The 24,525-nt window shown below is 42.6% G+C and overlaps 2 long non-coding RNA genes and 1 other non-coding gene across 23 annotated transcripts in view; all 3 read right to left on the reverse strand.

Annotated features, from left to right (window-relative positions):
• The window catches only part of LOC106021001, a 56,672-nt gene extending 52,041 nt beyond the window's left edge, over positions 1-4,631 (reverse strand). For 4 of the 20 annotated variants that reach the window (XR_005876128.1, XR_005876126.1, XR_005876129.1 and 1 more), the window contains exon 1: positions 329-4,629. This is a non-coding gene — a long non-coding RNA (uncharacterized LOC106021001). Of the gene's footprint in view, positions 1-328 lie in introns of all 20 variants that reach the window. The other 16 variants (XR_005876124.1, XR_005876117.1, XR_005876123.1 and 13 more) reach the window with 6 other exon arrangements.
• A 3,377-nt stretch (positions 4,632-8,008) lies between these two features.
• On the reverse strand, positions 8,009-8,079 carry LOC121139601. The gene has a single exon (XR_005876512.1). It is a non-coding gene; the product is annotated as a small nucleolar RNA SNORD113/SNORD114 family (small nucleolar RNA).
• Positions 8,080-10,464: 2,385 nt separating this feature from the next.
• Positions 10,465-24,266, reverse strand: LOC110340604. 2 transcript variants are annotated; one of them, XR_002382399.2, is made up of 5 exons: positions 22,146-24,266; positions 19,899-20,048; positions 17,130-17,217; positions 13,753-13,817; positions 10,465-11,990 (listed from the first exon to the last, which is right to left on the reverse strand). It is a non-coding gene; the product is annotated as an uncharacterized LOC110340604 (long non-coding RNA). The 2 variants fall into 2 exon arrangements; XR_005876136.1 differs by having other exon boundaries at positions 13,753-13,858.
• Between the last annotated feature and the right edge of the window lie 259 nt (positions 24,267-24,525).

Below are 24,525 nucleotides of genomic sequence, written 5' to 3' on the forward strand. Positions count from 1 at the left end.
AATGAACTGCCATCTGATGAGAAAATTCACTGTTTCATTATATTTTCCCCTCAGTGAGTGGACCATGAACGCAATGCAATGGAGACGTGTCTGGGTTGGTTGTGATCCAGAGCACACTAAAATATTCTGGAAATGGTTGAAATGCACTCATCTTTTTATCCTGAGGAATTTGGTTGGGCTGAAGTGGATTCATCATGATTATAAACTCACAAAACATTTCCATCACTGTCTCCATCATGGCTACATCCAACCTGTCCCTCAGGAACTTTTCTGTGGACATGATGGCACCCCTCTCCCGGAAAGGACATGTACTTTGACTCTCACTTACTTCTGTGTCTTCTTTTTCTTAGGCAGAGGTACACAGGCAAGATCTTCCCCAGGAGGTAATCATGAAGTCATATCAGCCGTGCTCATTCTGAGGAGTAGAAGGCAGATATTGAAATGAATTAGTGTCATTTAGCTTCTGAGGAGGAACCACAGTTGGGGGTGATCAATTAGCCATAAATGTTGGTTTGCGTTCCGGTCGGAACACTTGGGAAAGCAGAAGTCCTTTATATTTATTATCTTATGGGGTTTAGAAGTGAGAACAGCACTGTATATTTATGAACCTGCATAAGTTTTTATTTAAAAGAATGTCATGAAGACCACTGAACCCAGCAGTTAAAAAAAAGAAAAATAACTCTAATTATTAGGACCATCTGGTGTGTTTGTTACCAACATACATAAGAGCAAAGTTGTCCTTTCAGTTGGATGTTGTGCAAAACTGGAGATGAGAGATTTACCATATGGTATAATCTCTGTGATGGTCCAAACTTAATTTTCCTGGATAAGTGTGTGTTTATATGTGTTATTTGTGCAGATGCACACACATGCAGGCTCGTGTGTGTGTGTGTGTGTGTGTGTGTGTGTGTGTGTGTGTGTGTGTGAGAGGCACCTTGGATGCTGGTCCTCAGAAGCTAACCATCATGCTTGATGAGGTCAGATCTCTCACTGGTCTTGAGCTGACGAGCCAGCAAGCTCTAAAGATTCACCCACCTCTGCCTCCCCAGCAATGGGGTCACCAGTACACATGATCACACACTCACCACTGCCTCTGCAGCACGGGGATCACCCACACACACTGCCTCCCCAGTAAGAAGGTCACACACACACACCATCACACACACACCATCACACACACACCACGGTCTCTGCAACAGGGGGTCACCCATACACACCATCACACACCCACAACTGCCTCTGAAACACTGGGACTACCCATATACACCATCACACACACGCTACAGCCTTCCCAGCAATGGGATTACCCATACACACCATCACATGCAAGCTTTTTTAATTTACATGAGCTCTGGGGATAGAAATAAGTTCCCCTTAATTCCAAGGCAAGCACCTGATTGACTTAACTATCCCCGCCCAACCTGGCCCTGTTTACTTCACTCACTAACTGAGGTGTTTAATTTCTCATGGGATAATTTTTCTAGAAGAATTTTACAACCATCAAACCAACACTGGAACACTAACAAGATGTCTTCTTATGGGTTTCAGAAGTAGATAGTGTAAAGATCCCAGTGGCAGAATATTTTCCACTGGTACACAATTTGCTGAATTAAAAAAAACTACTGGTTGAGATACAAATTTAGGAATATGTCCCTTCCTTCTTAATTATACTGAACTAGATGTGTGTCCATCCATACTGGATCAGTGCTCTGAGTGGTATTTATGTTTTTCCTATGTCAATGCTCAAAAAACACAATCATATTTGACTTGGTGTGTGTTTATTTCAAGAAAAATGCCTAGACTTTATCACTGGTGGTGTGTGTGACGTCTCATCTTTGCTCTGTGTGTAAGTGTTGTCCCTCTAGTCACTAGTTACAGGGGTATGTGTTCTTTTCCTTGACACGGGGCAGCCTCACCTCAACTTGCCTCCTTTTGCAATCATCAAATCGCATGACCTCTAAGACAGCTAGTCACCTAAACTGATGAACTCAAAATAAATAACAAGCTGCAATGCATTAAATGCTTTAAAAAGTACATATACACATTTAGCTTCTCTTCTTTTTTTGCTTTATATGAATTAGTTTGCTCATTTAAAGTGTGTGTAAGGGGGCATATGTGTAGAGGTCAGAGGACAACTTGAAGGAGTCTGTTCTTCTCCATGAGTGTTTCAGGGATGGAATTTAGACCATCAGGCATGGTCACAAATGCCTTGATATGTAGAGCCATCCCATCTGCCCTAATTTTTTAATTGTTTTGTCGCTTTATTTTGTTTTGGGTTGGTTTTGTTTTTTGGGAGGAATGCGATCTTGGCTGGCCTCAATCTCCCAATGCCATGGCTTCAATGCCCTGGAAGTTAGGGTTGCAGGCGTGTGTGATCTTGCCCAGTCTTATCTTGCTTATTTTTCATTCATCGACTTTTTTTCTTTATTCACGGTTAATTTTAATACAGCAATGTGGGTTGTGCCACGAATCCACAAAGATCGGGCTTTGGGGACTCGTCTCTACAGGCTGCAGACACCACTTTGCAATAGTCCTCAGATTTCATAAGGGTTTAATCACTGTCCTCGTTCAGAAACCCCATGCTCCTCATCATTGGCCCATGCCGGGTGTTTGCTTCACTTACTAACTGACTGACTGACAATTAACAAAACAGAGTCCCCAGAACAAGATCTTTGGGCTGGGGCTCTTTGTCCATTGAGATATTTAGATCATACTACTTCCACAAGGTACTCCAAGGTACCCTGTGGATAGTTCAACATCTCTGTTTTGGATGGATCGAATTCATATCTAGTTTTTGTATGGCCCACTTTTATTTAATTCATTCATGCCAAAGGTGGCTCCAAGAAACATAATGAAGCTACTATCTCCCACCTCTGAAACACTCATAGGCTCATGTATTGGGCCACCCCAAAGAACTACTCCTGGGTATGCTGAGCTCAACCATAACACCAAGAGCACCACTGAAGGTCCTGCGAATCACACTACCTTCCCTTGGTTGGTCCATACATGGGGGGTGCTACCTGATTTAGGTGTGTGACTATTATTCATTTTGAGTTCTATCAGCTAGTGTCTACAAACAAAAGACTGCAAACTTCCCTTTATTCTCATCTATGCTCCTTATTCAGGACAATCATTCCATATTAAATAATTAAATCAGGATCCTACATTTACCACAGAATGGAAAAGAAGAATTAGAATACATGTAGAATTTAATGGGTCAAGCAAAACTACATAATAATAAACTTTAGATTTAATATTGAACTTGGGATTTTACCTGAAAGTAAGTTCTAAAGGGATTAGAAACATCTATTAATCAAGGTGTATCTCACAACTTGTTAGCTGATGCATTTTTCCTTTTATTAATGAGCAACTCTCTTAAATACAGCTACTAATATACTCAGTATGAAAGAGGGTTACAGCCTACATCCTGTTTTGCTTCCAGTTCACAAGTAGTCTTGCTTTTCAGCTAGCAAAAGCATTAGCTGTCCTTGGCTTATTATACTACCTCTTTACAAATAGGTGTGTCTTTCTTCTTTCTTATGTATCATGTCTTTTTTATGTACATACTTCTCTTGAAATAGCACGCCTCATATTATTGAATCACAAAATCCCAGGGCCAAATTGAACTTTTCAAACTTCTACTCAAAGATAGTATCTAAACAAAACACTGTATATCTCTCACTGAGTAATGGACCTCAGAATTACACCAAGGCTTTACCAGAGGTGTTGATGGACACACCTCTACCAACAGGTATCATAGACACAGGTGTGGCTGCCTAGTCTTCAATGCCACTTGCTTGAGTTGGTATGGTCACTCGTGGGACTCTGATCAGTAGCCTTTCTGTAGATCAAGAGCATGTAGTTGAAACATGTCTATTAATTAGCGGACTGGCTTCTTGTCAAGCCCTGTCTCATGATGGGTGTCTGTCTGTCCCTTAAAGCTGGCAGAAACCTACATAATGGGCTTGGTGACATGACACAATTGGCATCTGCTATCCTCCACTCTACTTCTGCTGTGAGGAATTCACAGTAAGCTGTATGCTGTGAAGGGCTCCACGAAACCACCACAGCCAACGCCTTACAGGTAGTGAAATGTGTGGGGTGTCCACCATCTCTGGAGGAATGGTCCTTAGTGAGTTGAATTGAATCAGGCATAATTTTTTTTATTAATCAGATATTCCAGTTGCGGGCCCGTGATTGGCATGCTTTAATTTCAGGTCTTATTTAAAAATTTACTTTACAGAGATTGTGCAGCTGGCTCTTGTAAAGGAAGCCCACAGAATGCCAGTGCATCAACATGGATGTCTGCTTACTGGGGGCTTCATGCTCCTTTTTTTTGACACACAGGGGTGGTCATCACGATTAGAACATGATAAAATCTCTGACACGGTGTGGGGGAAAGAAAGCTTGTGTCAGAATTGTCACGTGATAATATGTATTCCTGATTAGCCCGGTGCTGACTATTAAAAATATAAATTGAGGATTAAAATAATTCCTTCATTTTGAGTACATGGAAATCTACAATATAACAGCGCTGGCTGTAGCCACTGCCCTCAATAATGGCAGGCTGTGTTCTTTTTCTATTTTTATTAAGAAAAATCAATAAAAATGAAGGTTTTGGATTAACATTCCTTTGGGGGGGAAGGGGGTTCGAGACAGGGTTTCTCTGTGCCTTAGCTGTCCTGGTACTCGCTCTGTAGACCAGGCCAGCCTCAAACTTTCAGAGATCCACCTGCCTCTGCCTCCCAAGTGCTGGGATTACAGGCGAGCGCCACCAACGCCCAGCTGGATTAACATTCTTATCACTGGTCTGTGTTCATCTGATAATTATGTGGACATTTAATTATTTTTTACACCAATGAATGGGTGTCACTTCTCTAAAGGAATTATCCAAGACCAGTTACCAACATAGGACAAAAACATGTGCATATAAATGACTGTGTGTCCCTGAAAGGCGTGAGCCACTACCACCCAGGTTGAACTAAAGAATCAAAACTAAAAAAAAAAAAAAATCTGATTCTCCACTCACAGTAATCATTTTATCCTCCCAGTGGTCCTTGACATTTTGGAGTTTAATCAAATTTTTGCTAGCATGCTCCAAGATCACTGGTCTAGGTTTGAACACTTTCTTCATCCATTTAAATCATCATTTGCTCACTCACAAACAACAACAAACGACATCAACAGACAATAAGTCCCAACATTAACAAGTAGGACATTGTTAACATAAAACCCATGGCTTCCTCTTTCTCCAGTGAACATCAATGTCACAGGGATGGTTAACCTTCATGAACCTTAACAATCCTGTGCTCATTAGAGCAATGCTGGTTCCTATTTACTGAACTTTTCAGTATTTTAACTACAGTCCAATAAACAAGCATGAATTCACAGCCACTATGTCCTTAATGATAAAGAACAGTGCCATCCATTTCTCAGGGCTGGGTGAAGGGCTAGCAATCAGATTTAATAAATTTATGTTGGAATTGATAGCTTCAAATGTATTCATAACAGTGTATAAATTCTGCAATTTCATAAGGAGGCCACAAAGAGCTGTCTTTTCTCCTTGGTCATTTAAATATTTATGTATTTAAATATTTGCCTAGTTGTATCAATTTACTTACAGTGAAATAACACAGACTTATGAAACCAAATAGTTAAGGAACAAAATTTAAATTGTTCCTAATTTCTAATAACATTTACTAAGCAGGTGTCTATTTTTTTATATATTTGTTTGGGGTGTGTGTATCTATGTGGCGTTGTCATAAGTGGCTTTGTGTATATCTTTATGTGTGTATCTTTGTGTGTGAGTGTATCATTGTGTGTTTATGTCTTTGTCTGTGTGTATGTGTTGTGTGTGTTTGTATGTGTCTTTGTGTGTGGCTTTGATGTGTGTGTCTTCTTCTATGAGTGTATTCATTGGTATGTGTATCTGTGTCTTTGTGTGTGTCTTTGTGTGTGTGTGTGTCGTGTGTCTTTGTCTTTGTGTGTTGTTGTCTGTCTGTGTGTATGTCTGTCTCTGTGTATGTGTCTTTATCTGTCCCTGTGTGTGTGTCTTTGTGTGTGTGCTGTGTGACTTTGTCTCTGGGTGTGTGTATGTTTTCTGTGTTTTTGCCTGTCTGTATGTTATGTCTTTGCCTGTCTCTCTGTGTGTCTTTGTCAGTCTCTCTGTGTGTGTTTTTGTCTGTCTCTGTGTATGTGTGTGTGTTGTGTGTCTTTGTGTGTGTTTGTCTTTGTCTGTATGGTGGTTGTCTCTTTGTGTATGTGTCTTTGTGTGTGTTGGTCTTTGTCTGTCTCAGTATGTGTGTCTTTATCTGTCTCTTGTGTACGTGTGTGTCTCTTTGTCAGTCTCTGTGTATGTGTGTATGTGTGTTTGTGTGTGTGTCTTTTGCTGTCTCTGTGTATGTGTGCATATGTCTTTGTGTGTGTGCATGTGTGTGTATCTTTGTGTCTGTCTTTCTTTGTCTGTGTGTGTTTGTCTTTGGCTGTCTGTGTGTCTGCATCTTTGTGTGTTTGTCTTTGTGTGTGTGTCTTTGTGTGTGTGTTTGTCTTTGTCTCTGTGTGTGTGTGTGTGTGATCATCCTGTGTCTTTGTCCATGGTTGGTTGTCTTTTTTTGTGTATGTCTTTGCCTGTCTCTGTGTATATGTGTGTGTTTGTCTGCATGTGCATCCTTGTATGTATTTTGTGTGTCTTTGTCATGTGTGTCTTTGTCTGTGCACTTTAACATATGTACGTATGTGTCTTTGTCTGTGTGTCTTTGTCCTGTCTCTTTATTGTGTGTCATTGACTTTGTCTCTGTGTGTGTCTTTGTCTGTTTGTATGTATTGTATGTCTTTGTCTGTCTCTGTGTATGTGTGTGTCTTTGTCTTTGTCTGTCTCCCTGTATGTGTGTGTGTCTTTGTCTTTGTGTATTTCTCTGTATGTGAAATGGCTGTGTGTGTCTTTCTCTGTTTATCTTTGTCTTTGTCTATCTGTGTGTATGTCTCTGTGTCTGTATATGTGTCTTCTCTGTGTATGTGTCTTTGTCTGTGTGTGTGTCTTTGTCTGCCTGTGTGTGTGTCTGTGTCTGAATGTGTGTGTGTCTTTGTCTGTGTGTGTGTCTCTGTGTATGTGTCTGTGCATGTGTCTCTGTGTATGTGTCTTTGTCTGTGTCTGTGTTTCTGTCTCTGTGTATGTGTCTTTGTCTGCCTGTGTGTGTGTGTCCCTGTCTGTGTATGTGTGTCTTTGTATGTCAGTGTCTGTCTCTATGTGTGTGCCTTTGTCTGCCTTGTGTGTGTCTGTGTCTGAGTGTGACTTTGTATGTCAGTGTGTGTGTCTCTGTCTCTGTGTGTGTGTCTTTGTCTGCATGTCTTTCTCTGTATGTGACTTGGTTGTATGTGTGTGTGTGTCTGTTTATCTTTGTCTTTGTGCATCTTTGTCTGTCTGTGTGTGTGTCTGTCTGTATATGTGTCCTTTTTCTTTGTGTCTCTGTGTGTGTGTCTGTCTATGTGTGTCTCTGTTTCTGTGTATTTGTCATTGTCTGTCTGTGTGTCTCTGTGTGTGTCTTTGTCTGTGTGCATATTGTGTGTCCATGTGGGTGCTGTGTGTCTTTGTCTCTTTGTCTGTTTATGTGTTGTGTGTTTTTGTCTGTCTGTATGTGTATGTCCTTCTCTGTCTCTCTGTGTGTCTTTGTCATTCTCTGTCTGTGTGTCTTTGTATGTCTCAATATATGTGTCTTTGTGTGTGCTTGTCTTTGTTTATCTGTGTGTGTATCTGTGTTTGTCTTTGATTGTGCTTGTCTTTGTGTGTCTCAGTATGTGTGTCTTTGTCTGTTTCCGGGTGTGTGCGTGTGTGTCTTGTGAGTGTGTGTGTGTCTTTGTCTGTATGTATGCACATGCCATAGCATACACTGGGAACAATTCTCTGCTTCCACCATACGGGTCTGGGGGATTGAACTCAGGTGCTCAGGCTTGGCAGCAATTGCCTTAACCCACTGAGTCATATCACTGGCCCCTGATGAAGTCTCTTATGATGAACCTCAGAGTTATAGGGTTAATCAAAATCATTGATTCAGACACCCCAGAATTCCCATCATTGGTCGGGGCATGGTTGCCTTTGTTCAGTTAGTCCTACCTTTGTTTGTCAGCTCACTCATTGAGTCATGACTGCTAATAAAGTCAATAAACATGAAACGTGAACCTGACAACCAGCTTCTGACATTGGACCGAGACACACCTGATAGCTTATGTTCTGGGGGACTGAGACACCCTGATGTGAGGACATGTGGTCACTCAGCTCCCTCCCTTCATGTCAATCCCACTTGTGAACTTTCCTTGCTCTTCTTTAATTAAATTTGTGTGAATTTTAAGGACAGTCAATGTGGTAGACAACCTCCAAGATGACAGTTACTGGGGTCCATACCTATGGCACACAGCCTTGTATTATCTGTTCACATCTTGTATTGTGGTTGTCTATGTGGCAAGTAGAACACTATGGAAGTGGTGGTTTGTGCCTTAAGGAAATAGGTTCTATGATACATTAAGATCTACCAGACTCTGTCCTGTAATGATTGCTCTAAGGAAATTAGCTGTCATGTTCTAAGGACTCTCACTGAGGAAAGTTTCACGTGGAGAAGAAAGCTTGGTCCCCATCAGCAGCCAGCCATGGACATGAGCCTTGCAAAAACGATCATACACACACACACACACATGCACACGCACACACACGCACGCACGCACCTGCACACACACATGCACACATGCACACATGCACACCTGCACACAGTCAAGTGACTACTGTGCCTGACATCTCTCTGACAATTGACAGGACTCCACACAGAAACCCCTGAATGCTGGCCTCATGAAAACTGTGAGAACTGACATGTTCCATGCTTTGAGGCATGAACTCACTGGGTAAGTTACTGCACAGTTAGAGATCTCAACAGCCGCAATTGAGCGTACTGTTTCCTACGTGCTTGACATCACAAGTGTTTCAAATCTGGGGTGTTTTTTTTTTTTCAACTTTTGATATATTTTCACAAACACAATGAAATATTTTAAAATTATTACCCAAAAAGAAATAAAGTCCATTGTCCCCCAGTCACCTTCTACATGTGACCAGAAGGAATTTTTTACTATATTTCAGTGCCCCTGCATTTTGACTATAACCATCACAAGAACCTGTGTGGAACCTTCCAAATGTACCAACCAAGTCAATGCTCATAAAGTTTCGGGTGTTTGGTGTTTCAGATTAGGGGAGCTAACCCTGTCCAACCACAAACCATGCTCCAGTCATGGTGAGGACATCAGCACTGCCTTCTTCACTAGTCTCCAAGCTGCCAGTTCAGTAAGTTCTTGGGCCAGACAGTTGTCATTGATGAGAGGTATAAATTGCCAATGACACAAAACAAATCTCAATACTGAAAATATCTGAGAACAAATAGAAGCCCTCCATGATTAAGAGATTTAGGTTGTGCTGGATCATATTAAGCATAAACTCTGGCCGATTCCCTCTGCTGGGCCTATAAGCTTTCTTTTATTTTATTTATAGATAGGTATTTAGTCCCTGGATATAATTTAGAAATAAACAAGCAACCTACAGAATAAAGATGGCAAGTCAGTCAGCTAATGTGTGAAGTAGGGGCCTCTTGGATCACTATTCCAGGGTAAGCCCTTGGCAATGCACAATGAGGTCCCTTGAAAAAGATAAATGAGGTTAAGGTGTGTGTGGGTAGCAATACACAGACAGTCTTAATGGTTCCATTTATTTCTCTTCTGCTGGGTGGTGAATTTTAGTTTCTGTTGTATTAAAATTTAAAGAGTACATAAGTCAGTACGTAAGAAGTAGAGTTATTTTGGAGTCAATAATGGGAATGTAATAGCAACCATGTTTGGATTAGTCACCCAATCCCTCATGAGTCAACCTATTAAGATTTAAGCCTGTGGCTTCCATTCTTTGTAAAGTGCGTGTTGTACTTCACAGAGCAAAAACAACTTTCGTTCTTTATGGAGTGTGTTGTACTTCACAGAGTTAGAATACCACAGCGGATGCAATTGTTGAGTAAAGATGGAGACGTTGATTTCCACCTGCGTGGTGAAGGAGCTTAGGGACTTTGGTACTTCCAAATTCCGCATCCTTAGTGTAGGTGGTTTATTGTTAACATATGTCAAAGGCATAAATGACCAACATATAAATAAAATAAGAGGATTACTTTGGGACCAGTGACAAAAATGAACTAAAATTTGCAGTTCATAAAATTCAATACAACTAAAACTTAGGTCGGTTAAAGATGGAGGGCTTCTATTAATCATTAATGAGACTAAATTAATGAGATCTTTGGGCTACTCAGTGGATAAAAGCACTTGCTGAGAAAACCACAAGGCCTGAGTTTTATTACCACATACCACCACAAAAAGGAGAGAACCAGCTTCCAAATAGCTGTCCTCAGACCACCACACACATACAAAAGCATATACACACACCCAAAATAATAAAATGAAATTTTAATGCATATTTTTGTTCACAAAACTTCCTCCTAACTGCCATGGGGTTTACACCCTTAAAGTAATCAAATGAAATACGAAGTCATTTCTTAGTACAAATTTAAGGGCACATTAAAACCAACAGAAGTGGAGACAATGGACCAGAACTTTAACTGTATCTATAGACATGCTCATCACAATATGGAAGGATGCAGCAATACAACAGACAAGGTCCTTTTTGAGGGAATAGACTTTGGCAAACAATTAATTCAATAAAGCTCCCTACCACGAGCGCAAACATCTTCCATGCTTAGCCTGCTTCCAATTAGACAATTATTCAAACAATTATTTTAATACAAATAATGTATCCTTATCTAAATAAAACCAGTGGCCAGATACCCGACACAGTCCTAACAGCCAACAACACCATAGTTGATGGCATAGGACATGTCCTTCAGGGAAATGGTCAAAAAGACTTCATCTGTGAGTATTATGAAGCTCTGTGTCAGATAGTACCAACAATGAATGATAACCATACTTGTTTCTTTTCCCTTTTTCTTTTTCTTTCTTTGAAAAATTGGCCAACTTTATTCATTCTTACATCTGCCCCCTTCGAATACAATTCACAGAAGGCCAAGGTCATTGCCTGGGGCCAGCTTGTGCAAGAAGCACACATCACAGTAGAAACAAGCTGGGCCTTTCCTGTTCTGACATTTTTCTGAGTTGCAGTTTAGTCAAAACTCCTTGATTCATACATCTCAGAAAACTCACTGCTCTATATGTCTATGGATCTATTTTCTCCCTTTGCTCACTGCTTTATTCACTGATGTGCTGATACATACGATAAATTAATAAATCAAAAGCCCAAGAGCAACATCACTGAATAAGACATTGTTCTGTCAAGCGTCCATTCCAGACATAATTAAAAGGTCTGGACGCTTTCCCCCAGTATGCGTATACTTTTTCAGTGGTCTTAGGCCTTCCATCTCCGTATTCACCATAGGTCTATGTTTGCCCACTTTGGACCTTAAAGATGGTGCCGTGAACAAATGAATAACCATGATCTTACTACACAACTAGAATGAACAGACAATTTTGTTCCTTGTTCTGTACCTTTTCTCCTCAAGAAATTAATAGCCTAAGTATTACCAGTGAAAAAGTATATAAATGAATTGCAGCAAAAAAGAAACAATATTGAGCAACCCTTAAAGGGAATGAAATGTCACTCGTCTTCTTTTATTGAATTTTAAATCATATTAATTATCAACCCCCAGTCTGAGCACATTCCTGTCAAGGCTTACCACTAGCCTTTGTTGGTTTTACTTATGAATTATATCCATTATTACTTTGGAAAAATGCAAGCAACACCCATAAGCCAACCTCTGAACCCAAGAACATAAAATTCAAGCTATTACTCACATAAATCTCTTCAGTCTCTTCTTTTCTTACCCACAGAGGAAAAACCTAACCTTTGGCATCCCAGGATGATTCACTTGGAGGGGGCACATCCACTTGGTGAAGTCGAGCGCAAACTTTCAAAAGAAAGAGAAAGACTTCCAGTTAGATGTACCAGTGTGTGCTTACCTCAACAGCAGTGGGGTTCATAGGACAGTTTCCTATGTGTGTATTACCTACACTCATCCCTACCCCACCCGCTGCTGCTGGTCCCTTCCTAGACCCCTCTACTTCTCTTCCTTTAGATTCCACATAAGGGAGGAAAAGGACGGCCAGCATCGCACACACCTTTCTCTCTGTTGACCCACAGTGGCTCCTATTCCATTACATACTTATAAGATTGTGTATGTATTTATCCTTTCTTCCCTGTACAACCAACATCTAGCTACCTCCTAGTGCTCCTAGAAACGTCCACGGAGACACCTTGGCACACCTGTGCATGTGTCTCTGTGTGTCTACTGGTTTTACATGTCTCAGAGGGGCAGCAGTTTTTATTGGTATAGCATAAGGGAACCCAGCATTAAAAATTCTAACAGCTGTTGCTTCGCATTGTGAGTTCCGAACTGACCCATAGGTGACAATCTATATTTTCCTCAGAAAGTCTTAGAGCCACTGGGGTCCAAGAGCCAGATGTCACACAGGCATGTATTTCTATCAGAAATCCTACCCCCAGCTCAGACTTGCTAACTAGGTGTGTTTCTAATAGACTTCAGTATACTATTTAATCAAAAGTATTTATGTATACACCCCAGAACTACTCATTACTGATCCACATGCAATGTATTCCCCTCATTTATTTATCTGTACATTACTGACTGCTTCTGCATAAATTATTGACTTTTTTCATTTAGAGTTTCTCTTAATAAAAAAATCTTAGTGCCCATGAATCATGGAAATCCAAAAACAAAAATCTTTCACTAGCACAACAAGTGATTTCCAGGCTTATGCCCACAGATCAGGTACATAAGATCTCTTTTCCATTGGACCTAACCCTGAGCATATGGATGATACAATCACTTTCCTCCTGACACTCGGCTGCTCATGATTCATCCAACTGCTCCCTAAAGACAGTGGGGCCAATGAGTGCACCTCAGACTCCACAGCTAGACCCCCCCCAAGCAACACTCAGGGTCTTGCTAGGGTCTTCCTGCCCAATATTTTAAAACCTAGGTCAGACCCTCTGCTGATAGGTAAACTTTCTGCAAACATAACACAAAACCAGAAGAGAATTTTAGAGGACTATGTGGATTAACGTAATAGCCCCCAGTCTTTTCTTTTAAGGACCTGAACTGTGCTAAAAATCCCCAAATCTCAGTCCCCACCAACAGCTGACGCCTGACAGGTTTGCTCATTTTTATTTTGTTTTGCTTTTATAATTGAAAGATTAAATTGTGCACATTAAGTGTTCACATAATGTTTTCAAGGACTTTCAAACACCGCGGAATGACTAATTCTAGCTAACTAGTGCCTGAATTACCTGATTGTCACATCTGGGCTAAAAACACTTCACACACACACACACACACACACACACACACACACACACACACACACCCCGCATCGTCCTTTCTTGGCTGCTTTTCCTTTTGTTTTGCTTCCTGTAGCTATTTGATTTTTGGGTTGGGGACTTGTTTTAATGTAAGATCTCATTACGTGGTCCAGGATGGCATCAAACTCAAAGCAATCCTCCTGGCTCAGTGGCCCAGGGGCTAGAATGATAAGTGTGAGCCATCATGCCTGGCTAACCGTTTATTCCGCGTCTGTTGACAGTTGTCATTTTGATGTCAGCCCATGGATAGCACAGTCACTCTTAATTCCAGGAACCCAGACACCACTTACATGAGTGCCTTTTCTCCTGGCCCACAGAGCCTCAGACAGGCAACAGCAGGTGCATGTCACTGAATCTGCAGAGGCGAAACCTTTAGTAAGTTGCCATCATCTTTATCTAAAGGGTGACAAACATTTTAGAAAAAAATTAACGTGTTTGGTATAATGTTTAGGTAACTTGCATTTTTAAAAAATACAAGTTTTAGGAAGTTCAGGGAGCAATACAGCCTTGTGACCTCTCCCTGATGCCTAAGTCTCTCTATATCAAATCCAGAAAAACCACAGCTTTTACACATATGCACAATTAGCCAAAAATGGCTCTTATCTTATTTATTGGTCTCTTCAATTAGTATTTTATGTGATACAATTTATAACTCCCTTATATGCAGATCCTTGCCTATAGTATGTTGTGTGTATTATGTTTGTATGTATTATATATAATCTATATTATATATGTGTGTGTATGTATGGGTATAGTATAATATAAACGACAACAATATTGAATAATAGAAAAGACAAAGTGCATACCAATGAATTCATGGAAGTGCTTTGAATGCTTTCTCAATAGCTAATGTAGGTTCAATTCAAACTAAGTCCTGAAAGGGGCAGTGTCCACATATGATTCCATGAGGGGCCGTTACTTTCCTAGGAGATCTGAATGGGAAATTACATTACATTGCTTGCATATTACTGTGGGCTGCCACTAATTGTAACAACAAGTAAATTTACTGTGTTTTATGCTTTAAACATGCATTCTAGATGCATGTTTAAAATAATGTTAATTTTGAAATTGCCCCTGAATCTCACAGACTAACACATCAGGAATTTGAAGAAAGAGAAAATTACTTTTTTCGCTCTATGTCACAATTCTGAAATGTATTTGTGGGTGAGTGCATATTGTAATAAATAACTAAATAAAGCTGATCAATCTACACACTAATTTAATGATTCATAGCTATAGTAGCAATTTTAGGTGTAGATTATATCTCAGCTAAAACCCTAACCATCCAGCTGTCCAGTGTGGTTAGTGGTCACTCTAATGGACAGAGCATACCTACAGAATAACATAATCAGTCAACATCTCTCTTCCACTCCTCTCTCCTGTCTCTCCTTCCTCCCCCTCTCCCCCTCTCTCCAGGGTGTCACTATATAGTCCAGGCTAGCCTTGAACATATATTCCAGCCGCCTCAGCTTCTCTCTGATATTACTCTTATCACAACACTGCTATCACTACACGAGCATTCGTTTTCCTTCCTTTCTTTTTTTTTTTTTTTGAGAGACTGTCTTTCCCTTAATTTGTCTAGAATTAAAAGTTGATATGGAAAGCTATTATGAACTTGATCAGTGGATTCAATGAACAGCAGTATATAAGTAATGTGAACTATTAAAAAGCTAAAAATAACGTGGTCTTACTATATGTTAATGGAATTAAGTTGTATTGAAGTGGATTGGTATCTTTTTCATTTCTGAATTATACTTCTGCTGATTTGAATTAATCAGAAATCATCATATAGTCTTTGTGCCACAGGCAAACTCTAGTGTTATCTTGTGGGGACCTATGACCTCACCTACCATAGACAAGTATTCTCTCACATAGCTACATTCCCAGGCCTTTAATATTCAATGGTAATTCATTGATGCAATTTAATAACATAAAGAATATATTCAAAACAACCACTTACTAGACCACTAGCAAATTTGACAATACCTTTTTGGTTCTTGTCTATTAAGATATATAAATCTTCAATATTAGAGACAGGCTCACATAGACTATAGGGTATGAAATCAAAGAAATGTTGAAAAGTTAACAAAAGAAATAGATACATGAATCAGACATGTTTACCAATAAAATGCAGCTGTACAGAACTATATAAACTATAATACTTCTTTGTAGCACATTAATCATTAACCTACAATTAGTATTCATTTGGTTAAATTATATATTTATTTACTCATCTTTAGCACTCTTAAAACTCCTGTAAGTCAATCACCTAATACAACTAGTAGAAAAGCCATTAGACATGCAGGGTTATTTAAATCTAAATTAATAAAAAGTTAAGCCACATTGAAAGTGTTCAACATTGCTGTGAGGCTGAAAACCACCAAATGGGATGGAAGTAACCACAAGACATTACAAAGATCCTTATAACAGTCTGGAACTTTCCCTGATGGACTCAAGAGTTTGAGCCATAACACCATCATCTTCAGTTCATGTTGAGTCTCTTGAATTTGATTAGAGCATTTCTCTCTTTTAAAAGATATATTCTGTCTTACTTATTGTGTGTGTGTGTGTGCGCGCACGCACATGTGTGTGCGCGTGTGTGTGTGTGCCTGTGTGTGTGTGTGTGTGTGTGTGTGTGTGTGTGTGTGTGTGTGCAGGAGGCCAGGAAAGGGATTTTGGTCCCCTGGAACTGGACTTTACAAGTAATTGTGAATAGCCTGACATGGGTGCTGGGATCTGAACAGGAAACTCTCCTAACCACTGAGTAATCAATCTCTCCATCCCTGAGAGTTGATCCATTCTAAGGAAATGTTAGCAAGCAAGCCCCATCGGCTTAAGCACCATCCACAACAACTTATGCAGCAATGCCTTTCATCTCCTTCTTCCCACTCCTAGAGTGAACAGCCTAGAACTGTATGTAGGGTCAAATGTCTAAACAAATCATATAATGTACACAATAAAACCCCAAACAGCTGGCTAAGAGAATGGACCATGCAAGCTGTTGCTATGGTGGTCAGGGGCACATGATTTAATTAAAATCCTTCTGTGTTTGCCCCATTCTCATCACCAGTCCATGTAATTCTCTCATGTATTTATGCAATTATTTACTACTAGTACTAAAATTAACATGCCATACATTTTGTGCTGTCAATGTATGTATGTTGAAGTCAGAGAACAAACAAGTATTATTCCTCAGGCACTACCCATGTTGTTTTGCTACATTGGGTCTCTCACTGGCCTGGGACTCCCCAGCTAAGCTAGGTTGGCTAACAAGAGAACCTCGGAGCTCTTCCTGTCTTTGCCTCCCCAGGACTGGTATTATAAGCATGCTACCATGCCCAGTTTTTGTATGTGGGCATCAGAAGATCAGAGGCAGGCCCTCATGCTTGTAGGGCAAGAACATTACCAATTAGGCTGTCATCCTATCCTGAGATATTTCATTCTCTTTGCTATTTTCTTCATGGGGATCAGCCTACTATATAATTTCTAATTCGGTAATTATTATGCCTAATTGGATTAATTACCCTTGGTTCGTGACCATCTCATCGCTGACAAGTGCTTTGGCCATCTTTGATTTTATTTACAAACTCAATCATGTTTAATAATGCAATAAACACCCATCAGCCAAACACCCAAGTTCAAAATAACAAAAGTAGCCATTACTCACATTGTTGGCCCATGGCTCATTGCCCACAGTGGTCACTGCCAAGGTCTCCACCAGCAGGCTGATCTCCATCCACATTAGGGCCTCCAATCTGTGGAACACAGGCAGATATTAAAAACGACAAGGTAGGAAGACTTTCTTCATGACCATTAGTCAACAGGGTAGCTAATCTTACACTCATCACAATACTGGCCCAAGCAGGTATTCATTCATTCATTCATTCACTCACTCACTCACTCACAGTTATCGTTCTAATTAATATGCATAAATTCACCACCACCCCGCAAAACACCAAATCTTTTGTAAATGTTGATCCCTACACTTCTGCCCACAAAGGAAACAACAGACTGTCTTCCAAACAGACCCAGGTACAGAGTTGGAAACACAACCCTCTTTGCTCCCAGATACAATCTCATCATTATTGCCTATTCACTTTCCCTGTGGTTTTCATACATTTTTAAATACAATAAACACAGATGAACTGAGCACTAACGCAGAACAGACACCTCAGTACATCCAAATGATTCTTAACACAAGAACGGCGGTTAGCAGAGGTCAGTGGTATGCAGGACAGAGGCGAGTCAGAGACTACACTTGTATATGTAAGAACATTAAGCTCTCAATGGTCAATGTACACAGCAGCGACTGGAATTAACAGAAATGTAGATTCAGAATTAACACACAATGTCCACCTTAGATATTCTCCACCCACACATAAGCAGTACAGTGCGGGGGGGGGGGTATTGGACACAAGACATCAAAGCTTGAACACATACAATTTTTATTTGTCAATTAAATCATCTTAAAACAGGACAGAAAAAAACACCTCATCATTGGTCTACATTTAATTAACAGAATTCATGAATAGTTAGTTTTGTTACATAACATTAACACCATTCCTTATTATTATTTACTGAAGGGAGACCTACCAGGCCTGCCACCTGTCCAGAGGGGCTATGTAAGGGGCACAGAATGGAAGGAAATGGCTATTGGGCCCTTTTGCTTATCCGTGTCAGGTTAGCAGACCTGGGTCAGTCTTGGTGTTTTATTTGAAAGACTCTCATAGCTGCTGGCTCCAAGGCATGAGGACTTTATTTCTTGTGCTTTTCTAATTTGTAATAATAAAGTTAACAGCCCCAAAGCATTCTGAGCTCTTTTTATATGTTAGCCGCTTGGGATGAGTTAACCCCAGCCCTTCAGTTCCCAGCCCACAGTCGTCCTCAGGCCTTATACATGTCTTATTTTATTATTAGACCCACTTACGACTAATAACACATAGCCCCTCCCTCTTGCTCTCATTGTCCAGCTGCTTGCCCATTTTAACCAATGGTTCTTCCCTCCTCCTTTTACACACATAACATTTAAATACATGTGTGTCCTTAAAATATGTTTTTCAAGAGCCTGTGGCCTGCTGGAGATACACAGCTTGTCTTTAGGACACGCCCACCCAGATCTGGTGCCAGGACTTGAACCCAGACCCTTACACACATGTGCTGTTTGTTTCCACTTGTAGTCACAGTAATTAAGAGGAAAGAGTGACCTACAATAATATCCACACTATGATGCCCACCCCCAAAATCAGCCTCAACTTGTAACTAGCTGAGTGACATCAAGATAATTAACGAACCTCTCTGTGCTATGCTCCCCATCCACAAGACATCCACAACACTGGCCCGTGAGTAAAGAAAATCAGTCTCTTCAAAGCCAGGTAGAAGCCCTCCCATGACATCACTCAGCCCCTTGTCCAAATCTTTGCTCCCGCAGCTGCAGCAGCACCCGAGCGATGGTGATAGACAGACAGACAAACCAGGTTCCACCCCAGCAGGCACTCATGAGCTGTGTGACTGCAGAGACGTGACCTGGTCTCTCTGTCGTAGGATTTGTAGCGTGAGGACAGCAACACCTTCCTGGGTCCAACAGGGTGAAGGGGTACCGACCGATGGACCCGGTGGACTGACAGATGAACTAGCAAACAGATCCTCAAGGCAACGCCCACCCTGTGCATACTCTGCCAGCCAGCCGCACCCTGAACATCTCTATCTGCTCAAACAATCTGCTAAAGGTTAAACAATCAAACTCATTTCATGCTCAGGTCCAGCCATAGGTTTCAGGAAGAATTGCCCTTGGGCCAGATGTAATTGGGATCTGTTCCTTTGGGGGCCAAAATATCATAGATAAAAGAAGAAATCCGCCCGAAGGGATGCACTTCTGGAAGACTAAACACGTCGTAGGAAATGAATTGATCTCTGGGAGCAGTCTGTGCTATCAGATTCACTGTTTTGATTTGTTTGTGTTTGTTTTCCTTTAGACGAGGTCTCCTGAAACCCAGGCTGGCCTGAGGGAGGCTTTGAACCCCTCATCTCCCTGTCTCCACCTCTTGAGTGCTTGGGTTAGAGGACTGCACCACCACAGTGCCGGGGGTTTCAAGCTGAGGGCTTCCTGAATGCTAAGAAAAAAAAAACTACAAACGGAGCTACAAAGCCGACTCTGAACAGACAAGAAATTCTTGGAGTTCAAATTGTTCCCCTCTGGACCAAAGGGGGCGCCTAGTAACCAATACATTTCCATACGCAGCTCCCAGCGCAGGACCTCAGGTGGTGTGAGAGCCCCCTGTGAGCCCCAGGGGGCGTCAGCACTGTTCATTCTGCACCCAGCACGGAATACGCACGGCACATGTTAGCATACATTCCTTCCTTTCATTCCTACAACAGTCCTGTCAATTAGACATAATAGTGATAATTAGCCAATAGTTACTGAATGCAGACACTGTACCGGGCAAGCACCGTGCAGCCTGCTGTGCAAACGGGGGACATTCCTCGGGTGTGGATACGACTAGGTACCAGACATCCTCCCTCCCATTCTGTCCCAGGCAATAGGTCTGGATGCTGAGAACAGGGCAAAATCTTCTGAGAACGAGCAGCCCTGTGGGGAAAGACAGAAAAAGAAAACACTCAGACTAAAGGAGCACGAGGGGTGAGTCTCACAGGTAACTAGAGCCATGGGGGGAAAGAAAGCAGCTATCATGGGAGAAAGCCCCACTGAGACGGTGAAATTTGGACCAAGACACCAGAAGTCCTAATTTTTCCACTGGCAAACTGAACCTCAGAGAAGTTAAGTGACTATCAAGTGGTCACACAGCACGGAGGAGGCAAACGAGACAGTGAGTACCCCATGTGGGTGATGATTCTTACCAAAAACATTAAACCCTATCTCAGGAGTTGTAATGATTAAAGGAAACTAAAATAATACTTTTAAAACACCTTTTGGGGAGCAGAAGGGTTTCAGGCACCTTAAGCTGGCTCACAACTTGCTATGTGGCTAAGGGTTAATTTCTACCTCCTTAGTACTGAGACAACAGGCCTATCCTAAGTCACACAGTGTTGCCTGTTGCTGGGGATGAAACTCGGGGCTTCCAGAATGCCAGGGAAATATCTGTCCAACCCCACTACATCCCAGGCCCCTTTTATGCATTTTAAGTATTCAATTTACTGCATTTATTTATTTTTTTTACTGCAGATGTGTGTATCTGCAGTTGCCTGCAGAACCCAGAAGGGGGTGTTATATGTATTTGGGGCTGGAGTAATAAATTGTACGTGGCCTGATGTGGGTTCTGGACACTGAACTTGAACCCTCTGGGAAAGCAGTAAGCACTTGTAACTGTACCACCTGCCAGCCTCGAGTCACTTTAAATGACCGTGGGTGTGCCCAGGTGCTGTGGTGCCCTCGGAAAGGAGAGGCAGGTGGATCTCTGTGAATTAGAGGCCAGCCAAGTCTGCATAGCAAGCTTGGGAACAGCCAGGGCTACATAGTAAGACCCTGTCTCAAAAGAAATAATAATAGTAACAATAATGGTGCTTTAGGTATCCCATTTTACAACTGGACAAACTGAGGCTCTAGGGGAAATGCACACACAGAATGCTTGCTGACAGCCTCACAGAGCCTGCCCCACATGCAGCTTTTCAAAGCCTGGTTGCTAGATGGAAGCAGGTTCTGAAGGGGGGTCATCCTCAGTCTCTGTGCTCCTTGCCTCATGCCCCCTCAGGCTGAAGAGCCTTTTTTTTTTACACCTGCTCCATTAGCATTCAGTCAGAATAGAAAACGCAGGAAAACTCACTTGCTCTATTCTCCCTCGGGATGCCAGAGTACGTGTGGCCCCTGCTTGTGTGATAATTACAGATAGAGCCCACTTGAGAAGATGCTGCTTAGAAAATAAACTAAGATTCAATTGGATAAGAAGTTTAGCCCCAAAGGTGCTCCTGACATGAGGGAGGGCTGAGGAACACAGATTTCTTTTCAGGCGTGGCCGGAGAGGAGAGGCAGTCTGTCAGAAGTGTGTGTCTGCAAGCTAACAGGAGGCTGGGGCTGCATCTGCCCACTCTGAGACGTTTGGGACAGTGTTTTGCCACCTCTCGCCCTCAGCTCCCTCTGCCTTTGATTGACAGTGGAAAATGCCATCATGGAGGGTGGCTGCGATGATCTAGCATAGATAAAAGAACACCAAGTTCAAGAGGAGGGCTGAGCGTGAGGCCAGGGCTCTGGGCTTAGTCATCCAGGAGAGCCGGGGGAGAGGCAACAGCCTGCTGTTCCCCCAGCACACGTGAGAAGCAGGGACAGGGAATAGCCAGTGAGCAACCCTAGCAGCAGAGCTGGGACTGGGTCCTCGTGACCTAGTCGGCCACCTGTTATCTCAGAACCACCTGAGTCAATCGATCCACTCGGAGGCAGCAGAGAAGGCAGGAGCTTCACCAGCAGACTGCAAAGAGGGAACTTCTCCTGGAGGAGCCAGGAAGCCTTTGATCTTGGTGAGAAACTGCCTGTTCTATCTCCTCCATCTAAGGGTCTTGCATCTCTAGGGGAGCCTTGCTGGCTTGGGGTATTCATGCCCCCCATTTCATCAGCATTTTTCACCTAACAGCCGCTTTGCTGGGCACTCATGCATCTTCATGCAGGCACCTACACATCCATCAGACAGACCCTCCATCCTTCCACCTCTCTGTTTTGCAAAAGAATCAGACAAACCTGGGTTGGAGCCCCGGGTCCTGTTTACTAGCCGATCTTGGGCAAATACTTGACCCCTCAGCATCCTCTCATCTGTAAAATAATGAGCAATCAGATGTGGCTGGGACGGAGATTTAAAAGGGGGAGTGGGCTGTCTAGTGTTTGGTCTCAGCAAATTGTTATGAAATGTTCGCTCTCTGCGTTGCTGCTGCTGGGCTGGGATGGATGCAGGGAGAAAAGCCACTGCGTTTTGTACGACATGTGGAGATGATGTTTTAGAATTGCCTGGGATGTTGCGGCTGTGGCTGTGGCCTGAGCACCTTGGGGAAGGGGGTCTGTCGGGGACGCGCAGCTGAGAGTGCCATCTAGTGGACCAGGACCCTGTGGGGGTCCCTGAACTGAGCCCCCTGGGCTGCAGGCTGCATTGTTGAGATGTGGAAAAATGCTGTCTAAATCACTCAGGGGCCCTGGCCTGCCAGGCGCCTTTTGTTTTGTGGACGGAGGCCAGCTCTGTCTTGTCTATCCACTCCAACTCTTTTAGAGGTTTCCGGGAAAAACGGATAATTCAAGTAACAGCTGTTGGCTGCCGTGTCTATTTTTCGTTTGATAGGGGCTGGGGGATATGTATGTACCTGTTTGCAACTTGCCTGCTGGCTCTGGGAGGCACGCAGCACTGGCCCCGTTCTCAGGGAGAAAACGGAGGCTACTACGGTGGTGTTTGTTTAAATGCGTGGATTTTAAGAGGTACTTACCTTTGGAGACCCCACAGGCCCCTTGAAAGTGCAGGGGGCCTTTGGACAGAGATCTGCATGAGCCAATCATAAAAGAAATGTATGAGTCCGTCAGGAAGATTTGGAAACTGCACAGAGGTTAGATGACAGGAAGGAAAAGCTGTTAATTTTTAAACTGTGATAATGGTGACACACGCATGTTTATTAAAACAAATTGTGACCATGGAAGTCATCTTTATGTTTTTATGAAGGGAGACAGCCCTTTTTCAGAGATAAATAACCTACGATGCACGGAAGACACGATATGATCTCTAGAATTAGCTGCAAAGCAGTTCAAAGTGGGGACGGGGGGCAATGAGAATTGAGGGAGGGCTCAGAGCTCAGGGGAAGCAGACGGATTGATGAATTCGGTGGGCACTGCGTCTAGATGGTGAAATGAAAGTTAAAACTGTGCTGTTTAAGAGCATATTGGTTTCTCTGCTTGTGTTGTTTGGGGAAAAAAACCTCCATAATAAATGCTGGCTTTCTTTTTAATCAACAAGTAAAAACGGAGTCTAGGAGGTGAGCAGGGGTTCCAGGGAGACATTTAAAAGCCCAGAGGGGGCTTTGGGTCTAAGTCATGTCTAGCAGAGTGTTGTGGGGGCTGGCTGACAAATATTTGAGTGACGTGGGGACTGCAGGAACACTTGCTATGCAAATTGGGTGGACTGAAGGGAAAGTGCCAGTGTTGAGGGGCACTGCAGGACCAGAGACCCAGATGCACGCCATCCACCTCCCTACTGGCCTTCTGGAACCCCCTAACCCTCCCCTGGCTCTAAAAATCCCACAGTGTCTCTCCTTAAGACAGAAGCAGCAGCCAGTGTACCCTCCTGCTGGGGTGCTGCACCAGACTAGTTAAGAAAACAGCGCTGTCACCTGTCACACATAGTGAGTAACCTGCTCAGCCACACCGTTTAATTTTCTATTTTGTTTTATGTATAATTAAGCCTCTTTGGAAAGATAAGAATTGATGCTTCCCCCCCCCCAAAAAAAAACCTGTTTGCCAAGCTCCCACAGCTGCTGTCAGCCCCACTGATTTTGCTCTCACTCACAGGACAGTAAGCTGATTCACCTCGAGACCCCCAGACAGCCTGTTCCACTACCCCCTTATGGCTTTCCACTGTTCCCAGAGGCCCCGCTTTTCTGGCCCTCCTGTAACAGACACAGGCTCTGGTTCCCCTGGGTTTCCTGGGTGCCTGGCCACGATGCCCTGCCTGCAGGCTTTCTCCCTCATCGTTCATTCCTCACTCTGAGAAGCAGACATTGGACAGCTCCGACCCTCAGCCACTTGTCTGCCACTGCTCCATCTGCATTGCAGCACAGACTCTTTAAGGGAGATGTCTGTGCAGCCTGAAGCCACCCTAGGACACTGCAAGCCCCCACCCCTCCCACCCACAACTGCCTGCATCCTCTACAGCTGCAGCAAATAAAGAGCAGCCACGGAAAGCCAAAGCACAACTCCCTCTTCTTGCCCCCCTCTCCTCGTTTAAGAAGGCAAAAACTGTAGCCCAGGCAACTCCCTTGTGACACTTGGGGTCGCCACAGACTCTTGACTGGTCTTGACCCCCTGGCTTAGTACTCCCCCTTTACAACTGGATTCAAACAGTGTGGCTCAGTGCTTAGCTGTGGGT

The sequence above is a fragment of the Mesocricetus auratus genome, unplaced genomic scaffold (genome assembly GCF_017639785.1).
Source record: "Mesocricetus auratus isolate SY011 unplaced genomic scaffold, BCM_Maur_2.0 Super-Scaffold_15014, whole genome shotgun sequence".
Taxonomy (NCBI): Eukaryota; Metazoa; Chordata; class Mammalia; order Rodentia; family Cricetidae; genus Mesocricetus; species Mesocricetus auratus.